The sequence below is a fragment of the Cibotium barometz genome, chromosome 20 (genome assembly GCF_041138505.1).
Source record: "Cibotium barometz isolate CiBa-2024 chromosome 20, ASM4113850v1, whole genome shotgun sequence".
Lineage (NCBI taxonomy): Eukaryota > Viridiplantae > Streptophyta > Polypodiopsida > Cyatheales > Cibotiaceae > Cibotium > Cibotium barometz.
Genome location: NC_141065.1, coordinates 10,605,474 through 10,625,917, shown reverse-complemented (window position 1 = coordinate 10,625,917; position 20,444 = coordinate 10,605,474).

The following is a 20,444-nucleotide window of genomic DNA, read 5'->3' as shown; positions in this document are numbered from 1 at the left end:
TGCAGATTAGTATATGCAAAATCTCCGATGATTTACCAGTTAAGTGTTCACCTTGTGTAATTTGATAACTTGCATAAAATAAAATTATTAGTTGTCAATTCATTTTGTTTTAATTGATATTTTACAGTCCAACCCAAGTAAGTTTCTTTATTTTCCATATTTTAATCATCATAGCAAATTAAAACGTCACATATGCTTGTGATAGTTGTGTCCTTCTAATAAAGTATTTTGTAGCAAAGCTATCCAACACTTGCAAGTAAGTTGCTACCCTCTATAACTTAGTTAATAATTTCTCTAATATTTCTATGTAAGTTTTACCTTTCAGACGGTGATTCGAGCACCTTCCAAAACATCATTGCAATTGAATATATATAAGGTACGACTTTCTTATGCTTGAGTCAACCTTATGATGGCTAACTTTCATATTTATTACTCAAGTTATTTCACCTTCAAATGCAAATTAACCTTTTCATTATATCATCTCATTTGACATTAAGGTAAATACATAGATTTAAACTTGTTTATTCTTTGCAACTAAATGATTACTCTTATGCAAATGGATTGTTGTTCTTTCAAAAGAGAGTTGCATCACTGCACCATTTACAGAACTAGCCATAAATGAGATGCACATTCTTGTATATATGGGACATAGAGAAATTCAATCCACATTAGTTGCATGTAAAGAATATTTCTTTTAGCCTGACATGAAACATGTGAAACATGACATTGAAAATTTGTGTCTCAATGTATTTTTTGTCAAAGAATTAAACGCCATCATGGTAAATCTTTTGGTCTTTTAATGCCCCTACCTATTCCCAAAGGTCCATGGGAAGAGATTTCAATGGATTTTATTAATGGCTTACCGACTACCTCCTCTCATAATGACATGATATGGACCATAGTTGATAGATTTAGTAAGCAAGCATACTTTGTACCTTGCAAGAAGACCTTGTCTTCCCCTCAAGCTACTAAGCTATTCATTAAGACTATCTTTCCTCACCATGGCTTTCCCAAAGTCATTCTTTCTGACCGAGATAGCGGCTTTTACAATCATTTTTGGGTTGCTTTATTCAAGAACTTAGGTTCTAAAATAGACTTTACATCCACTTTCCATCCAAAAAGTAATGGCCAGACTAAAGCTACCAACAACATTATTATGGATCTTCTTAGATCCTATACTATTGACCGACCCTCTAAGTGGGATCAACATTTGCCTTTACTTCAATTTACTTATAACAATACCCCCCATTCAGCTACTGGGAGCTCTCTTTGAAATTGTCTATGGCAAGAAACTTCCCATTCCTATCTACCATAATTAGTGATGTTCACGCTGCTGACACTTTAGCTTATGACCATGCCACTATTTTAGCACATGCATTTGCATATGCATAACACAAAAATACCCTGCCCTCGATGCCCACAACCTTGGTGCATATCCAAAAATACATATAGCTTCTTGCTTCTTTATCAGCATTATCTTTTCTACGTTTTGTTGTATCCTTCCATATCCTAAGTATGCTAACATAACCTTTAAGCCATTAATGGAATGCATGGATCATTTGAATATTTTGAATGGTAAATGATCAACATGCCTGGAGGTATCCTTGAAATATAGTGGTCGAGGACTAAGTCTCTACTAACAAAAGTTTATTTACCTCCACCTACCTCGATCGAGGAATCCATCTTCATCTACCATCTCAAGATGTAAACAAAGAAAAAAATTACTTTATGATAATAAAAATCTTAAAAAAATGTTATGAATTTATTCTTATAGATACCTTTTTGTTCTCATTATCAACAAGTCACCTATCCTTCCACAAGTCAATTGAACCTTGTGGAGGCATCTCTCCTTCTAAGCATGGAATCCTTGGTTCCCATGGTAGAGATTCCCATGCTTTCTTGAATAGCTAAAAATTCTTCTTGTGTGGGTTCTTGAAACTTTCTTATGCACATTTCTATAGCCTTAGGTGCACCGATAAAATTGTTACTTGCTACTTCTATATCAAGGCACTGAAAATTCATTAGTGGAATTTGGATTTAAAAACTCTAATACAACTTGACATCCATTTGCTATTAAACCAAGACGATAGTCCCCCCTTTTATTCAACAGCTTCTTAATATCTATTAGTAGTACAAAACTCTTATTATCCTTTCGTGGGAAGGATGGTAGACATGGGAGAAGAATCTCCTTCTCTGAATCCTCTATAGAACCATCATTTTCCTCTGGAAGAATTAAACTTACTTTAAAATCTCCATCATTAAAATCCATGCTCATTATTTCTTCTTGCTCTTTATCCACAACCATTTCTACATCATGCATTTCTTCTTGATTTTGAATGTCCCCTAGAAATGCTATAGGCTAGACACTGAAACTGTCAAGACTGCTCTTTTGAGCATCCTCAATTCTTGATTTTGCGTGTAGATAGAATAAGGAAGCCACATGATGCTGAAGAAACCTGCAATTCCTACTATGTATTCTGCAATGCTCCATAGTGACTTTTACATTGTTAGGAAGTATGTCATACTTTTTCTATAATCTAGCCTTTTTTTAAAGATGTATGTGACAACATGCTAAGATGATCAAACCTCACACCTTCAATATGAATGGCACTATCATATGTCAATGCAAAGAAAGCTTGCATTTCCTCTTCATAATACTCCTTGAAGTGTTCAATCACTAAACTCATTTCAAATCTTACATTGAAGCATTCCCTAGAGCACTCAAACAAATCTTGTGCACCTGCAAGTTGTTCGAAGTCAAAAAGTCTCCCAGTTAGTGTTTCCTCTGTCATAGGAACACCTTCATCACTTGAACCCATTTCTATGCAATAAACTTTGGATCCAGCCAACAACAGCTCTAAATAACCCTAGAAGGTTGTAGCCTAGGAGCACACAATAGAAGCTAAGATTTTAATAGCTAGGAGAGTGTTGGAAAGACTATGCGATTACTGTAATCTAATCAATCAATATCCTCCTATTCGCATCGTTTTTCTACCGTTGATGGAGAAGTATACAGGACAAAAAAATGCTCCTGGGTGTAGCTGAGGGGGCAAGTGGAACAACCAAATAGAAATTGGTTATCAACAGCACCTCTCAATAACCCTAGCAGGGTGTAGCTTAGGAGTACACAATAGAAGCTAAGCTTTCGGTAGCTAAGGAGAGTGCTGGAAAGACAGTGTGAATACTGCAATCAGGATCCCCCTATTCACACCGTTTTTCTACCGTTGATGGAGAAAAATTCGGGACGCAAAAATGCTACTGGGTGTAGCTGAGGGGCAGGTGGGACAACCAAGTAGAATTGTGTGGTTTGAAGGCAGACAGGGTACGTTGGAAACACCACGTGATTTGTGAAATCCAACATGAACGTATCAGTGCCATCACTTTATCTTTCTACGGTGGACAGTGGGGTAAGGGATCTGCTTTCTATGGTGGGGCAACTCAGGGGGCTAGGGATAGCTCATTCTAATTTACGTCGGAGTTCACGCTCACTAGCAATTCGGTCTTGCATAGTGGGTTGTGCAGGTAAAGTGGCCATTGCAATTAAATAGATAAAGAAAGTGCGATTTAATAATGCAGGTAGACGAAAAACTTAGCTCTTGAATCATTGAATTCGACCTGTAACCATTGGGTGCTCTAACGGGGCGAAGCAGATATTCAACATATTTCAAGAAACTTGCAAGAATTTAGATAAATCAAATAAAATAGCTTATCAAATACCACATGTTCAACATATTTTAACATTTGAGAGAATAAGAAATAATACTTAGCTCACAAAGCACGACTCTAAGATTGGGTGCAATCATCCCCCCTCATGTGTGTGGCCTCTCCCCACACATGAGTATTTATGAGATACTTTATTCCAAATTAGGCCATAGCCTCCAAAAATACAAAAAGGTGCTTTTCTTGCATGACACTATCTTATGCTTAAAATAGAGTGCCCATAAATTAAGGCTAGGGTTTAAAGCATATCACGCTCTACAAAATATTAAAGTTTAAGTCTATGCTTGATAAACTAAAGCTTTCCAAATAAATCAAAAATGTGCACAAGCTAACACATGTCTATACAAAGCTTGTTTACAAAAATGGTGTGCCACGTAATAAATATGTGCAAATTCTTCTCAATCTTTGGAATCCTCTTCACCTATAAAATAACCAACAATAAATTGGCAAACAAATATTCCATAAGTATACAAACCATAACCACACACATGTTTGCTAGGCATAAGTAACCCAAGAATCACCCTTCTATACAAACCAACTGAAATAAACATTGGAGGTCCCAAACATACATCAATATCCACCAAATGTATTAATATTTATAATGGGATCACCCACATGATATTAACATGATTTGGCTTGACACAAAGATAATCCAAGCATCCCGAAATTATCTAAGAGGGTAGGATAATAATTTTTAAGAGAGCTTAAAATATATTTTCATAACATGAAATGTATCCTAAATGCACGTTGAAATGTATCCTAAAGTGATATGTGTGAATACAATAAAATGAGCCCACTAAAATGTATCCTAATGCCTGGCTAGTGCTTCAAAAGCCACTTCGATTGAAATTCAAAAATCTCCCTTGAATTATAACAATGCCTTTTTTGGCTTGCCTAAAAAAACCCATCCTATTGATACACAATCTGTCCAAGCTCGTAGGATAGCTAAGGAGAAAAATGTAGATCTTTGGGTCGATGGGCATCTCTATCCAATTGACCCTCCATTAAGAGCAAACCCTCCTTTCCGCAATTTATCATCTTTTATGTAATTTGTTGGTGAAGGAGATCTTGGCTTGTTAGGATACTGCAAAAGATTGACTACAAGTGGAGCTTAGCAAACCCATATTCTCCATGTGGAGTACCCACGGGATGGAGAAATCACATTATAAAGCAAGAAGGGTTTATTTCCAAAATACAAGACATGGAGGTGGAGCTTCTACAAGAGGAACACATACAAACTATCTACAAGAGATGTTCAATTGGTTTTATCGCACAGTCAAGGGTATTGGTTAGGGAGTGGGCCCAACAATCTAAGCTTGTGAAAGAGGCACGCAAGGCTGCAAAAAGTCATGCCCGGCTTTAATGGTTGCAGATCAATGCTCCCCATAAGCATGGTTCTTGGCGTGCACGAATTATTGGAATTTATGGCCCCTCTACATGGCTTTAGTAGTGGACCTTAGTAGATTATTTCTCTAAGGTTTAGTAGCTTGGCTTCAGATTTGGACCTTAGCAGATTATTTCTCTAAGGATTAGTAGCTCCTTTTTGGATGGTCCTATTTTTCAGCTTTTTTTATATGTCTTAGTGGAGAATCTCTACTTCTTGCTCTCTACTCTAGGCTTTGGGTGCTCACTTCTAGGCAAGTGATAAGCATCTTAATTAGGATTAGATCCTAATTTCCTCCTTAATCCTTTTGTACTTTAGCCTATTGAAAGGCTCCTCATCTAATGAAGAAGATACTTTAGTTTTTGCCTTATTCACATTGTCATTATGCTCATATGATTTGTCTTTAGCTAATCTAGCCATGCTTAAGCATAGTCTTGATTCCTAGTTCTTAATCCTTGCTCTAATCATGTGCTCAATCCATCCTTGAGCTCCCATGTTTTCTAACATGGTATCAGAGCTGTGTAAGTCACCCTCAAGCTATGTGTAGTCCCTAATCTCATTTACTAATCATCCCTCATTAATTAAGTCACTTTTACCTCTTCTCACCATAGCCCATCTACACCCACAGCTGAACATTGCCTTGCTGTGCACAAACCACTTCAACAATGATCAAGCCCTCTTAGGGGCTTAAAGCTAATCCCTAGGCAACCCTCTATGTGGAGGCTCGAAGCAAAACGATACTCACAACAGGTAGAAACACCATCGCCATCTTGAAGGAAAAATTTTGGTTTTTTGCAAAAATTGAGCCAATCACCACGAATTGATCTAATTCCTCTTAGCCCCAGGGGTTTTTGGGCATGGCAAAAATGCGTGTAGCATCAGATCTGGCTGAAAATGTTTGCTTGTAGCTCCTCTAGCACTGTGGCAACTACAGAAGGCACTTTGGGCAAAATAGAGATTAAGTAATGATTTCTTTGCTTAATCAAGTGTTTAGGGTGATGATTATCATGTGGACACATTGCTATTGAAGCATGTTGAAGCTTTTTTGAAAATGATTAGTGAAAGGCATCCATTCTTTCACTCCAAGGTGGCCCAGTTTTTTGGTTTTTCAAAATAGTGAACTTAATCACTAATGAGTGATTAGTGGACATTAATCACTATTTTTTTTGTAAGCTCAACATTCCTTCTTCATGTGAGTCCAACAATGCAAAGTATGTCAAATATATTAAGGCCGTGAAGAAAGCCAAAGTCAAATCCATCAACAACGTTCATGCCAAAAACAAACCCACTTCTCGGATTCCATCATCCTATCTTGAAGTATTACACTTATATGGGGAAGGCAACTTTGATTTCCCATGCATGTAATTTGTTTGAGTGAGTCGTTTTTCGGTATGTCAGAACACAAGGATAAAGGGCTTACTAGGTTTGATGGCACTAATTTCTTTACTTGGTCAGTCAAGGTAAAATTCCTTCTCATAAAGAAGGGACTTTGGAATATTGTCAATGGTAAGAACAAATGTCCAAACGGCAGAGACAAAGAAGATGAGAAAGCAGAATGGATAACTAAAGATGAAAAGGCACTTTCCCTTCTAGTGCTTTGTAGTATGGATGAAAAGGCACTTTCCCTTCTAGTGCTTAGTAGTATGGATGATAATTTCATTCATCATATTAGTGCATGCAACACCTCCAAAGTAGCATGGGATACATTGGAGGAGTTATTTGGAGCCAAAGGGAAAGGCACCTTAATGAACCTCATGATAGAATTTTTTGGGATAATGATGCAAGCTAATGAAAGTTTCTCAACTCACCTCAATAAGGCTAAAAGCCTTCTCTCTCAGCTTGCCAGTGAAAGGAGAAGTTTTGAAAGATGAAATAGTCATTGCTGTTTTGCGTAAAAGTTTACCTTCCACTTACAGCACCTTGATCACCACTTACAGCACCTTGATCACCTTGATCACCACTTTAAAAAATGTACCAGATCTAACCTTGAAAAAAGGTAGAATCTTCTATCCTGGAAGAAGAAAGAAAGATGGGCAAAGAAGGTCTCTTTCAAGTTGACAATGCAATGGTAGTAGGCAAATCAAAAGTATCCTGCTCCCATTGTGGAAAGTCAGGACACAAAGTTGACACATGCAGGTTGAAGATGATATGCAATTTTTGTGGTCTTAAAGGTCGTTCAGAGAATTTTTGCTTTAAAAACAAGGATAAAGCACACTTGGTTGAGGAAAAAGAAGTTTTGACAAAGGAAGAAGAAGCAAATTTTGCTTTTATTAATTCTGATTAGGCTTTTTGAAGTCTTTTTTGATGTACGTCACCTCTAAGCACCACATAATGTAGCTCACGTAACTTTCTTAGTAGTAGTAGTGGGACTTTTGTATGGTTACCTCTGAGCACCACATGATGTAGCTCATGTAACGTTTTAGACATTTGCCTCCTGGGAGAGCAAATCTTTTTGGTTAGTCCCATAGTTAGTGTTTGGAACATGGGAGGGTATTTTGGTATTCCTTCACACTTCTTGGATGCTCTTGCCTTATTTTCAGGCCATGTTGAGGTCCAGGGAGGGTAGTATTCCTTCACACTTCTTGGACGCTCTTGCCTTATTTTCAGGCCATGTTGAGGTCCAGGGAGGGTATTGGAATTTATGGCCCCTCTACATGGCTTTAGTAGTGGGCCTTAGTAGATTATTTCTCTAAGGTTTAGTAGCTTGGCTTTATATTTGGACCTTAGCAGATTATTTCTCTAAGCGTTAGTAGCTCCTTTTTGGATGGTCCTATTTTTCAGCTTTTTTTATATGCCTTAGTGGAGAATCTCTACTTCTTGCTCTCTACTCTAGGCTTTGGGTGCTCACTTCTAGGCAAGTGATAAACATCTTGATTAGGATTAGATCCTAATCTCCTCCTTAATCCTTTTGTACTTCAGCCTATTTAAAGGCTCCTCATCTAATGAAAAAGATACTTTAGTTTTTGCCTTATTCACATTATCATTATGCTCATATGATTTGTCTTTAGCTAATCTAGCCATGCTTAAGCATAGTCTTGCTTCCTAGTGCTTAATCCTTGCTCTAATCATGTGCTCAATCCATCCTTGAGCTCCCATGTTTTCTAACACGAATGAGGAGACAAGGGAGGCGTTGGGTTGTGCACGCACCAGCATAAATCTAGATGTAATAAGGCTAAGAAAATAAGTTTAGTTAGGTTTTTTTTTGTCTTTAAAAAAAACTATTAATAGTTCCTTCTCTCACTTCATTTTCATTTCACTTTTTTAGAGAGCTTGAGCTCAAGATCTTCGTAGACACCCACATAAGGACACCAGCACATCACCACGTTAGCATAGTCGTACATGGATATGGCATGCACCAAGAACACCCGCACGTGTTACCATGCCTTCACAAAACACAGTGCAAGAAGGCACCCAACGACCACATACTGGCGACACCACGGAAGAGAGTGACCCCGTGGATTCTAGGACACACCCAATGGGATCACTAGAGTCCAACCCTCCTCCCACAACAACACCAGCGCACACACATGTAGGCTCTTCTAGTGGGAGCAAGCGTGTGAAGAAGACCCCACAATGCAGCCACCCCAGAGATCAAGATAGAGAGGCCGATGATGAGCAGTTTGACTGGGTTGGTGAAAACATTCCTACATTGCGCAACACCATAGGTGGCAAGACCCTACTACTAGGACAGGGTCCCCTACCTACCCGGGAGGAACTTGATACACAGGTACCACAACAAAGGAGGAGGAGGATACAAACTATGAGAGAGACCAAGAGGAGGTTCCGGCAAGTGCACGCAAGCGTAGAAAGGTCAAGTTCTTCAAGCCAAGGAAGTCCCAATCCCCCTCGCCCCAACACACTAACACAACACAGAGAGCTCCAAGGAGAAGGATGCGCCAAGGGCATAGGGCTCTACAAGAAATCAAGTTTTATCAGAGGAACACTGAGTTGCTGATAAGAAGAGCCCCTTTCGCTTGCACAGTGAAGGAGATTCTCCAACGATATAGAACAGAGTTCCGTGTGCAGGGGATTATCCTTAAAGCATTGCAAGAAGCCTCCGAGGCTTACCTTGTTGGGCTTTTTGAAGACACCAACCTCCTTGCAATACATGCAAAGAAGATTACCATATCTGCCAAGGACATGCAACTAGCTCTGCGTATTCGAGGCGAGCGAGACATGATCTAGAGATCTTAGATGTTAACCTTTTTTTTGAAGCAATTCTTTTGTTTCAAACCCCCCTTTGTAACAAGCCTATCTGGCTTTCATTTGTAACCTTCTAATAATTAAAAATCTAAGTTTCTCTTACAATGTCTCGGTGTCATCATGTTTGTTTAACATGGAGTGTCTATCATGTGCCAGTTTGTCACCCAAGGCATCAGAAATGCTCTTGGAGGACTGAGGAAGCTGTGCGCCAGAACAGTGCAAATTTGGCCTCTGCAAAACGGCGATGTAGGCTAAAAATTTGCACTATTCTGGCACTTCTCCCCTAGCCACTCAGGATCATTTCTGATGCATTTATAATGAAGTTGAGCACACTATTCTGGCACTTCTCCTCTAGCCTTTCAGGATCATTTCTGATGCATTTATAATGAAGTTGAGCACACTAATTGTGAGAAACAGTAGTTTATAAGATAAAAACACCTTTAATCATATGTAAAAATATAGTGTTTATCATCCAGTGAATCAGAATCACTCTTGGAGGACTGGGGAAGTTATGCCAGAATAGTGCGAATTTAGGCTCTGCATGGCGGGCGGTGCGGGCTCAAAATTTGCACTGTTCTGGCACTGCTCCCCCAGCCACTTAGGATCATTTCTGATGCATTTATAATGAAGTTAAGTACATTTATAATGAAGTTGAGTACATTTATAATGAAGTTGAGTACACTAATTGTGAGAAACAATAGTTTATAAGATAAAAACAGCTTTAATCATGTGTAAAATTACATTGTTTGTCATCCAATGCATTAGAATTGCTTCTGGAGGACTGGGGAAGCTATGCAAGAATAGTGCGAATTTAGGCTCTGCAATGGCGGTGTAGGCTCAAAATTTGCACTGTTCTGGCAGTGCTCCCTCAGCCACTCAAGATCATTTCTAATGCATTTATAATGAACTTGAGCACACTAATTGTGAGAAACAGTAGTTTATAAGATAAAAACACCTTTAATCATATATAAAAATATAGTGTTTATCATCCAATGCATCAGAATTGCTCCTGGAGGACTGGGGAAGCTATGCCAGAACAGTGCGAATTCAGGCTCTACAGCGGCGATGCAGGCTCAAAATTCGCACTGTTCTGGCACTGCTTCCCTAGCCAGTCAGGATCATTTTTGATGCATTTATAATGAAGTTGAGTACACTAATTATGAGAAACAATAGTTTATAAGATAAAAATAGCTTTAATCATGTGTGAAATTACATTGTTATAATGAATTTATAATGAAGTTGAGTACACTAATTGTGAGAAACAATAGTTTATAAGATAAAAACAGTTTTAATCATGTGTAAAATTACATTGTTTGTCATCCATTACATCAGAATTGCTCCTGGAGGACTGGGGAAGCTATGCTAGAAAAGTGCGAATTTAGGCTCTACAACAGCGGTGCAGGCTCAAAATTTGCACTATTCTGGCACTGCTCCCCCAGCCACTCAGGATCATTTCTGATGTATTTATAATGAAGTTGAGCACACTAATTGTGAGAAACAGTAGTTTATAAGATAAAAATACCTTTAATCATGTGTAAAAATATAGTGTTTATCATCCAATGCATCAGAATTACTTCTGGAGGACTGGGGAAGCTATGCCAGAACAGTGCGAATTTAGGCTCTGCAGCGGCGGTGTAGGCTCAAAATTTGCACTGTTCTGGCACTACTCCCCCAGCCACTCAGGATCATTTCTGATACATTTATATATAATGAAGTTGAGTACACTAATTATGAGAAACAATAGTTTATAAGATAAAAATAGCTTTAATCATGTATAAAATTACATTGTTTGTCATCCAATGCATCAGAATTGCTCCTGAAGGGCTAGGGAAGCTATGCCAAAATAGTGCAAATTTGGGCTCTACAGCAGCATTGCTGTAGGCTCAAAATTCGCACTATTCTAGCACTGCTCCCCCAGGCTCCCAGGGTCATTTCTGATGCATTCACAAAAAAATTGATGGTACAAACTAGAAAAAACAATGATATACTTGATGAAAATAAGTTTACAAAAATTGTATTGTATTCATAATAAGAAGTGATACATCATCTTTATAAAAGCTTTCTTACAATATTGAGCTTCCTTCTCTTGTTACTGGGCAGAGTGTGCTCAAGGAGTCATTGGGCTATTTCTTGAGGATCCTCTATGTGCCTATGCTTTTGGCTATACCTATACGAGCAAGGACCTTACCCCTAAATCCAGAACCAAAAACATCGAAGGCAAGGGATTTTTTAATCAGAACCATACATTTGGTGCTCTGTGTCATAGAGGCTACACAGAGCACCTTAGAGAGGGCTTTCAAAATGAAGAGAGTGAAGGCAAATTGAGGGGTTTAGTCCCTATGGATAATGGCGATGCCATCCACAGGAAGTGGACCAACATAGTGCGCCAACGCAGCAGCATCATGTCCATGGACCTTGGCCTAGTTTTTGCTGCCGCCGCCTCTCCCAGCAAATGCGTCAATTTCAACCACCCTCTGCAATCAAAGGAAAAATCAAAATATTTTCCTATACATAATTACAAATGTTTCTAGGTTGTAAAAGGTCGATTATTACCTCTTACTCAATGTCTTCTTCTACCAAAGTGTTGGTGGGGGCGGAGAGGTCAATCGAGGACTTAGCCTCATCCTTTTTTGGTGCTTTGGTCTCCTCCATCACTCCAGCAGCAAGGGTATCCTTTTTAGCCTCTAGCTTGTCTTTTGTAAGGTTGTGAATTCCTCCTCTGGAACTAGAGCTTGCTCCTCCGCGGTCTCAACCACAGTTTTCTTGACACCAAAGCAATTGTCTGTGCGATAGATTTTCTAAGGGGTAATATAGCACTATCTAGGTGAGGACCGAGGTTGGACGTATCAAGGTCCACCTCACATCGCGTGCATATAATGCCCAAGCATTCATCCATTCTTAAGCCAGCTGCCTTTTCAAAGTCATGAAGAAATAAGTATTCTTCACCTTCCACCACAATGGTGCTCAAGACATTGATCTCAAGCTCTGGCAGCACCTTGCTCTCCTCGTGTGGGGAAGATGGCCCCACATCTTCTACTACAGTGGGCTGTTCAGCTACACATTGTGCACCCTCTGGAAAGTGCTCTGATGCAAGTTGCTCTTCCACACTAGCACTCGTTTCCTACTGCCTTCACTTCCTTGTCATCCCTCAAATACCGTACCAACTGCAATGCAGGCATCTCTACCTCCTCATCCGAATCCTCATCGTTGCTGATGAGGAACGCAAAAGTAGCGAGCCATGAGAGGAACCTAGTTCCTAAATTGCCCTTCCCCAACCTCTTCACCTCCTGCTTATTGAAGGTACAGTAAGCTCCTGCGGGGATGTAGATGTCGATGAAGCGTTCAAGGCACTGGTGGATGTAGGGGCAGGCATATTGTTGAATGTACTTAAGCAGCTCAACAGGGACCCATCGATCATTGGGGCAGTGCGAAAAGGAGATGGAGTGGGGAGCCAAGTATGCAATCTGCGTCTCATAATGTTGCTCCATGGAGCCAAGTATTGCTCCATGTATGCAATCTGCGTCTCATAATGTTGGGACGCAAGGGCGAGCGACTTTTCAAAGTCGACTTCACAAGAGAACATGACAAAGAGCTCGCTCTTGCCCGCCCACGGGGTGGTGGAGAGGAACTCACAAAAGTTGTCAAAGTGGGTAGCCATGTTAATGCAAAGAGATAGTGTGAGCTCGTGCTTGGTTTCTATATCGCGTGAAAATGAGAAAGAAGACACCTTTGGCTATATATAGTTAAAATTTAAAGTTTGGCCTTTTCACACTAGACCGTTAGACAAAAAAATTACAGTTTGCAAAAATATTAAGATTTCAATTAAATAAAGATTGGTTAAAAAAGAGCCTGCTACAAAATTACAAGCATGTCATCTAATCTAAAATTGTTATAATGTCTTCATTTTTTGCCCCTCTTGTGACATTTACTTCATGTTGATCTCCATCTCCTTTTTGACTTGAAAGCTTGTCATTGCCTTCACCTCGATCCTGAAACTCTTGCCCCTTACGTGCATCAAAACAGAGGCTATTTTCCCATATACTCAGCTCATCTTCAAGCTCTTCCACAAGCCTACTATGTGTTGGTAGGGCTATGCACCTTGTTGCTGAAAATTCAAGGTCCCCCATTTGCCATGATTCTGAGACCATGGTTGTCCCCTCCTTACGCTTCCCAATCTGTAAAAATATAGAAAGTGGCACAATAACCAAAAAGTGTAAGAGTTAATTCTAGACATGTAGTGGAATCAGATATACCTTTCTTCATCAACTTGAAACTTGACTCTTCCACATTGTCAAAGCCCATGATGCTAAAGTGTTAACACAGGCCTGCTAGGCTCCAATGCTTGCTTGCTGCCACTCGCTCAATCCAATCAAATATAGGCATAATTTCTTCTTCTAAGGCTTGAAGTAAGATCCATGTCCCGTGCTTTTGCATCCATCTTTGGTAGTGCAGACGCATGTAAAAAATAGAGCGTTGTAGAATCTACTACATTGCACTTGTACACATCACCTTGATGTGACCCCTCATTAACCTCCCAACCCTCTCCTAGTAATCCTTGAATGAGGTCAGACCGTACCTCCTTATAAATATACATTGTTTTTGTTTGGTGCATTAGCATGGAATTGAACATGTGCACAAAAACATGTAAGGGACAAAACCAATTTATCCCTACTGACCTAGATGCCTTTGAAAACTTGAGTGATGTCTTGATATCACTTACCATCTTAAACTTTAAGCATAAGATGGTCCAAGCATCAGGTTTGGGCCATTTGGGATTGTTAAGAGGGGGGTTGGGGATCTCTTCTAGCTTGCCAAATAAACCTGGTTTTTTATCTACAAAATATGAGTGAGAAAAGAAAAAGATATTGTTTTGTACAAGATTACTTGGTCTTTGAGATACAAAATTTGCCTCTCCAATGGATACATGCATAGCATAGAAAACTCCAGTGAGGCTTTGGAGTGGTTGTTCCTCAACATAATTAAAGGGAAAAATATATGCAGAGAGACATAAGAAAATGGAGAATCATAAGAAAATTTGAAACAAAAAATCCAATATTAGCATGTTGTTAAAGCTTTGTTTATGTTACACTGACAATTTGAAGGAAACCTTGGTCGTTGGCCTTGAATGTACAGGTCTCCAAGGGTATGTACACATGTTGCCCTATGGCAACCTCTCCTTCCTTCTTAATATGCTTGAAGCCTTGTAGCTGCCCCTTCCAATGATGTAGCATATTCCCTAGCTGACACACTCGATGTGGTCCCTTAGAGCTTGGCTACATGTAGACCCAAGCCCCAACCCTTAATCTTGTTGGAGCCCAAACTCCATTCTCATCTCTTGTGTTATGCAGCACAAGTTCTTCCACCTTCTCCCTATGTCTTGTCACATTACTAGAATAGGCCATGGTGGTAAGGAAAGAGAAGAAGGGAAAAGAAAAGCTTGTTTTACAACAGAGGAGTGGAGAGGAGAGAAAGTTCAGGGTTTTCAGTGCAGCAATAGAAAGCTTAAAAGAGGGTTAGAGTTTGAGAATAGGCTTCCTAAACCTAGAGTAGACTAAAGAGGGATAGAGTTTCTGCAGCAATGGAGAGGGAGAAAGCTTGAGAGAGAGAGAGGGAAACATCAAAATCCCAAAAGAGCTGTCAACAAAACATTTAAACATGCTGCTCACATGGAGCAAGAAGAACTAACGGACAAGCTTGAGAGAGAGAGAGGGAAACATCAAAATCCCAAAAGAGCTGTCAACAAAACATTTAAACATGCTGCTCACATGGAGCAAGAAGAACTAACGGACAAGCTCATGGCCCCAGCTGCCATGAAAGAAGAAGAACATCTCTTTCCAAGAGGAAGATCCACACCAAGAAGAAAAGCTAAAGGAAGCACTGAAGGAAGACATGGACACGAGAAGAGAAGTTGCCACAACAAGAAGACTGGAAGAAGAGGAATGCGTGGAGAGAAGCTGCCATGACAAGAAGACTGAAGACAAGAGAAGATGTGAGGCTCCAAAGAGTGAGGAGCCATGTGAAAATCTCAGAGAGAGAGAGAGAGAGAGAGAGAGAGAGAGAGAGAGAGAGAGACCCCACAACCCAATGTAACCTACCCCAACAGAGTAAAACCACCTCTGAGCCATCGATGATGTAGGCCACGTGGTAGATGTATGTGTGAGCACTTTAGTCAAGGTTGCGGGCACTTATAGTAGCCTTGGACACATAGAGAGAGAGAGAGTGTCAAGGACTCTGAGTTTAGGGACTTGAGGCACTGGTTGCGGACTATCAAGTAAGAGAGAAACTTGGTATAGGGTCCAGGTGTGCTAAGATTGTTCACTTGAGGGGAGGTGTGCTAGGCGTTGGTCGCGGACTAAGGATGGTGGAGGAGCACTAGTAAAGAGAGCTATGTCACATGAGAAACTAAAGACCAATGGTGTTATCTTGAAAAACACAGGAGATGTTGTGCACTTCTTAAAAGAAACAAGGAGTACAAGGGCATTCTCTACATATCAAAATGAGAAGACATAGATCCAAAGGCTATTTTGGGAGAAAAGTCTAGGTGATGTTGATAAAAGCAACTTGTTGTTGGCAGTTCAAACAGTTGAGGAAACTCGTGGCATTTACAGCATTTGTGGATTTTCTATCGTTAACACTTCACAAGTGAAGACAAGGACGTTAAGTTGCTTTTGTGATGCATGTATGCATAGGACTTGGAGGAGTTGCAGAAACAAGTCACATGTGGAAAAATGATCACATATGAAGTTAATGCCTGCACGCACAAGATCCATCAAGTGATGAAGAATTGATAACAATAGATCTTGTTTATGAGGGATACGAAGGCTTCTTGGTAGACTTGCTAGTTGTGAGAGATTATTTTGTTGTTTGAATGCCAAAATAGGAAATAGGAGAGTAGGTTGAGTTTCACATACTTCGATGTATATATCAAAAGAGAGAAGCAACATGTAATATGGCAGATGCATGGGGTACCAAGAAATGCGAGAAACACATACACTATGTTACTAGCACGTACTATGAGGAGAAAGATGAACATCACTATCGCTTAATGGTGGAGAAGCCAACAACAATACACTACATGAATCATGTTTGAACTATTAAGTTTCCCATGTAGCATGTGGAAAAAGAAACAAACACATACTACTTGGCAACAGATATCATTGAATCTATCTACCACAATCTGCCATATGAAGATTCAATCATGTGACATGAGATTTCATAATGTCATGGAGACTTCTTGCCCATGTTTAGATTATTTAACCATACAGTGTATGAACACATATAATAACAAATTAGATGAGCGTAAAAAAAAACTTCATGTTCAGACTGTTTAACCATATAGTGTATGAACACATATAATAGAAATACAAGGAACCAAAAAAGATGTTTTAATTGTTTTCTTACAAGAGACTATATATCAAAATGGAGCCACGACAATGCAAAGGCTCCCACTATTCTCTTACAAGAGACTTTCTTACAAAAAGACCTCTATAAACAAAATACATGATTGATGTATTGGCTATACCAATTCTTACAAAACACATCATCTTTTAGAAGATTTCCTAGTTCTTGTGGACTGAAAAGTTTCCCACTCAACTTTGAACAAGTGATACACAGAACAACTCTCCTCATCCATGGGTGTGAGTAATCTATTTTGGCATAGCAGTCAGTAATCTATATATCAAAATGGAGCCACGACAATCCAAAGGCTCCCACTATTCTCTTACAAGAGACTTTCTTACAAAAAGACCTCTATAAACAAAATACATGATTGATGTATTGGCTATACCAATTCTTACAAAACACATCATCTTTTAGAAGATTTCCTAGTTCTTGTGGACTAAAAAGTTTCCCACTCAACTTTGAACAAGCGATACACAGAACAACTCTCCTCATCCATGGGTGTGAGTAATCTATTTTGGCATAGCAGTCAGGAGCCAGCAAACCAACCCCAAAGCCATTGCACCAATGTGGTAGTCATGTATTCCTCCATCTCTTTAGCAGTAAGATTCTCCAATGTAGGAAGAACAATGCAACAACCTCGATCATTGTGAAAAATCTTGTATGCGCTATCATCCCCCACAATCAAGGTGTTGACCACACTCATTCTCATACCAAAAGTCTTCTAGTATCTTGAACACATTAGGAATTTTTTGGACCCAAAGAGGGCCTCTTGGATTAACTTTTGATTAGGAATGGACCAATAGGAAGAGGGCTGGGTGCACATTTTTGACTTCTTTGACCCTAGGGGACCTAGGGTTTGGTTTGCTAATGGGTCGTAATTACTACTCTTGTCCCCCTACCACTTGGGCCCAAACTTAGAGGTCCCCCCCACTTAGAATCGCGCAGATTAAAAACCCTAAAAATTGAAAATTTTTAATTTTTTTCCAAAAGTGTATTTTCCCTCTCAAACTTCCCCCCAACATACTCTAGGTTTGGAAAGCTCATGTTGAACCTCTTTCTTCCTCTTCTAAGCTCTCCATTGCTGCAGAAAATCCATACCTCTCAAGCTCTCCCTCCTTGTCAAGCTCCCTCTCCCTCTTTCTTCCTTTTCTAAGCTCTCCATTGTTGCAGAAACTCCATCCCTCTCAAGCTCTCCCTCCTTCTCAAGCTCCCTCCCTCTCAATCTCCCTCTCTCTCCCATCTTGTATCATTATGTAATGCAAACCCAAATCTACGGGAGGTCTTACCTCTTGCCTTATTCTGGAGACAAGGGCAGTGTCTGATCCCATTTTTACACTGATGTAATGTGCCCAATACATAATGCATATAGCATTCATTCTTATGCACATTGCAAATGCAACTCTGCCTGTAAATAATCTTGAATTTGAGTGTGATTTGCAAGCATTAACCAAGGGTTAAATGCAAAATGATGATTACCATAAATTTATCAGCATAATTTTACCAGAAATTACATTAAATCAAGGGTAACCAATTTGTACGGGATGGTTGGAGTATCAAACCATCTCCGAATTGTAATCTGAAGTTATAGGGATCTGTATCAGATACCTAATTGTTAATTTGAACCCTCAATTGCACCAAAATATAGTGATTAGTATTAATCATTGATTAGTAAATTAATCCTATGTTTTGTGTGCAAAAAACAGAGTATGCGGGAAGCATAGATCTGAGGCCTTAGAGTTCAAATGAGCTCAAATCCTTTCAAGGCCATCAATAGCAATTAGTCTAGAAGAGGATTAAGCCAAGAAACACAAGATTTGACCAAACATTGAATGCTTAATCTCTATTTTACCAAAGTCACCTGCAGATTTGATGAAGAGCTTGGATATCACTGTAGACTTGATCAAATCAAATTCTGACTTCACCAGCTTGTAGAGCATGCTTGAAAACCCCCGGGGCTAAGAGGAATTAGAGCCATTGCAACTGATGAAGAAGAAATCTCATTTTTCACTCAGAAAATAGGCGCCATTGAATCAGCGAATTTCTGGAGTTCTACGCGACAGTTTGACGTTTTGTCTTGATGTCCTAAATCGTGGGGATCATGGCTGTATGTGGCTAGAAGGCTTTGGGCTAATTTAATGTGTGTAAGGAGATAGAGCTGCTCCACCAACTGGGGGTACATAGGGTTAGTTGAAAAAGAGAAAAAAATTATTAATTAGCTACTAATCCTAATTAACAAAGTGATTAGCAAGATAATGGGCTCACAAATTGATGGATTCTAGGCTTGGCTCTAATACCATGTTAAAATTACAGCAATGTGATGAGCTATGGTGGATCAAATGCTAGAATCAACATCATTAACAAAGTGATTAGATAATTAAGATGTGATTAGTGATTAGATAATTAAGATGTGATTAACAAAGTGATTAGTGAGTAATTAACTAATAGCTTAATATAGGCATGGATAATCAAAAACCAGCAAATTCTCATTAGGCCAATGCCTCAATTTATAGAGTTTACATCCAAGCATCTAATCCCACTGATTTCTCCTTGATTCACTCCACCTCTTTTGCTTGATTCTCTCCACCTCTCCCAGAATATCTCCACACTTCCTAAATCTTCTCATGCTACCCTTTATTCTCTCCCAGTAGATTCTTCTCACCTTTTCACAGGTTCTCTCACATTTACAGATTCTCTTTTACAGCCTCTTGCCAAGGGCTTGTTCCTGCACACACCCTATTCACTTGTATATTTCAACACAAGTTAGAGGAATTTAACTCATATGCAAAATGAAATATTCATACCCGCCAACAAAGTAGAATGGTCTGGATGCTTTAAATTGTGATGCGGCACCATCAAACTATACCCAATGCCTTGAAAAAGTAAGCCCCTCCACTTGAAATGGAGCATGAAATAAATGTTGGACAAGTAATATGTCATGTATTCTATCATCAGAGATGTAGAAATGCATTTCTTTGGCTATTTCATTGTTTTGGTCACGCGCCAATGATATAAGATATGTACCACAATGGTACATTGCTCAGTACACAAATGTTGTGACTGAATCTCATTCTGCTCCTCAAATGACTCAAATGACTCAAATGAGTAGTTCTCTATAAAATCCATGATTGAAATAATCACATCTTCCAAGAAATGATCTGTGCATGTCAATACCTCACACACAGGGAGAGCCTTATGCAACAACTCAACGTGCTTTGTCCTCTTTCCTATCTTGGTCACATTGTCAATGTACTCAAACAACTTGACGGGACATAATATATTTCCCTATGTGTGTGCTCACGCTGACAAGTTTGTAACTTTTTCACACCACACCTACTACATTTACCCATAAGCTAGGTAACTTATGATAAACTGTGTTGTCTTCTGGTTTGGGGCACAAACAAGACTCCCACATTTCAGTGGCACCTTTAAATGTTAACTTTGAAGCCATGCATTTTCTTCCAAAACCTGCAAAGAAATAGACCTTGCACCATGCAATGCTTTTACATGCAAAGCCATGGTATCCAAATCTCTCTGGGCGAATACAATAAAGATCTTCCTTCAGGTATAATATCTACATATGAGCTTTATAATAGCAAGTATTTCTTTGCTTTTACATGCAAAGCCATGGTATCCAAATCTCTCTGAGCGAATACAATAAAGATCTTCCTTCAGGTATAATATCTACATATGAGCTTTATAATAGCAAATGTTTTTGTCCTTGAGTTTCCTTACAATG